Here is a 2500-nt window from a genome sequence, read left to right on the forward strand (position 1 = left end):
GAGATCACCAGAACATTAGTCTGTGCCAACCGTTGATTACGGGCTGATAACATTCTATAGTTTCGTTTCCGTAGCCGTAGTCGGTGCCTAAAAGAAATCACAATCACACACACACACACACACACACACTCACACACACACTCACATCAGACACACTCTCTCTCACACACACACACACACATCAGACTCGCACACACACATCAGACACACACACACACACACACACACACACACACTCACACACACACTCACACACACACACACTCACACACACACACACTCACACTCACATCAGACACACTCTCTCTCTCACACACACACACACACACACACACACACATCAGACTCGCACACACACATCAGACACACACACACACACATCAGACTCGCACACACACATCAGACACACACACACCCTCCTACTCTAGACCATCTCCCCTGTGGGACGCTGCTGTAGTCTCTCCACCTGATCTCCCTGCAGAACCCCTCTGTTAACAGCAGCCCATCCCCACCACACTATTCTGATCTACACACACACACACACACACACACACACACACACACACACACACACTCCCCTCTGCTTACAGCAGCCCATACCCACCACACTATTCTGATCTACACACACACACACACACTCCCCTCTGCTTACAGCAGCCCATACCCACCACACTATTCTGATCTACACACACACACACACACACACACACACACTCCCCTCTGCTTACAGCAGCCCATACCCACCACACTATTCTGATCTACACACACACACACACACACACACACACACACACACACACACACACTCCCCTCTGCTTACAGCAGCCCATCCCCACCACACTATTCTGATCTACACACACACACACACACACACACACACACACACTCCCCTCTGCTTACAGCAGCCCATACCCACCACACTATTCTGATCCACACACACACACCCCCCTCTGCTTACAGCAGCCCGTCCCCACCACACTATTCTGATCCACACACACACACACACACACACACACACACACACTCCCCTCTGCTTACAGCAGCCCATACCCACCACACTATTCTGATCCACACACACACACACACACACACACACCACACACACACACACACACACACACCACACACACACCCCTCTGCTTACAGCAGCCCGTCCCCACCACACTATTATGCACAGCTCCTACTCTGCTTATTATTATTATTTTAAATGCTGGCTCTTTCCATTTTCATCCACTATAAATCTTGTGTATGCTAATATGTTTTATTCTGATGCATGTATGAATGTATGCTAATGTCCTCCCGATGCAAGTGCCTTGAGTCAATTTCAATTGTTATTGGCACTGTGTAAGAAAAAAATATTGAATTTAATTGAATAGATCCTGATTTCAATATATGCCTTTTTAAACATGGATATTGCTGACACATTAAACGGAGACTTGAAGTTCTCCTTAAAGTAGAGAAAGTGCGCCATCTCCTGGCCATTTGCTGGAAAAGTAAATATCTGTGCTCGGGTAGGAAGAACAAACTACCATCTGCCAAAACACTCAAAAACTCCTTTTTATGAGTTAAAGAGTTTTACTTACTTACAACTAAGAGTTGTCGGGTGGTTTTCCTAGTGATGTAGGCCACGCCTAGTATTTGAAGTATCCATTTGATCTGACACAGACAGAATTGATTTACCATCTCTGATTACCATCTGATTACCATCATACCAACTTGACCGAACTATGTCCGCTCATAAGTGCAAAACAGGCCTGGTGATTTCTCATAGAGCAAAGACCGGGGAATTTGACAGTGCTGGAGACGATACCTCAAGTTTATGGAGAGCATACGGACTTTACGGTAAAGACCCCTCACCCGGAAGTACTTTAGGCCATTTTGATTGACAGCAAGCAAAAACCGTTCGAATTTTTTTTGCCAGAATAAGGAGTCCTATCTGTTAGGAAGCGATCGTTCATGTATGTTGTTAAGTATGCAACGCCTTCAGAACATGTCGACCTCACTGACACAGACCGACTCGGCGTGCATTTTATTCTCAGAGATGGGTGGTAACCTGTAGTCGGCGCAGACAACGATGAACCCGAGGAGACGGTGCTAACGTTAATTAAGGTAAGCTGTGATGCTCGCCCAACCTCCTCCACAATGTTGACGTTAGCTGCTGGTATATGGTGCGTCATTAACGGCGGCGGGGGATCACCCATGTCTACCCATCACTGAAAATCATATCTCACCTCTCGAAGTGATTGATCACCAGTTTATAGATGACAATCTAATGTATGTACACATAAATGAAAGTTGTATGTAACGTAACGTTAGTTTAAGTGATAAGACTACATGCGGCACGCAGACTATCTTTTGATGACCCCCAGTCGAACATCAGCTTTGTTCTACGGCCGACTAGCGCGCGTCTACATGCAGGCTTTTCTATCGAATCTATGTCAGAATCTCTGCATGGCGTCATGTGGTTTTAAATCGGTCTAACGGAATTTCTAAGTATTAC

The 2500-nt window shown here is 46.1% G+C and overlaps 2 protein-coding genes across 3 annotated transcripts in view; one reads left to right on the plus strand and one right to left on the minus strand.

Moving 5' to 3' along the window:
• The window catches only part of LOC105910476 (protein PHTF2), a 55273-nt gene that overhangs the window by 51315 nt on the left and 1458 nt on the right, over positions 1–2500 (minus strand). The window lies entirely within an intron of this gene.
• Positions 1874–2500, plus strand: part of LOC105910478 (transmembrane protein 60) — a 3560-nt gene continuing 2933 nt past the window's right edge. Inside the window, exon 1 of one of the 2 annotated variants that reach the window (XM_031582473.2) lies at positions 1874–2109. The gene's annotated coding sequence lies outside the window, so the exon portion shown is untranslated. The remainder of the gene's footprint in view (positions 2110–2500) is intronic. The other variant, XM_012839202.3, reaches the window with a different exon arrangement.

This window comes from Clupea harengus, chromosome 16, assembly GCF_900700415.2.
Source record: "Clupea harengus chromosome 16, Ch_v2.0.2, whole genome shotgun sequence".
Taxonomy (NCBI): domain Eukaryota; kingdom Metazoa; phylum Chordata; class Actinopteri; order Clupeiformes; family Clupeidae; genus Clupea; species Clupea harengus.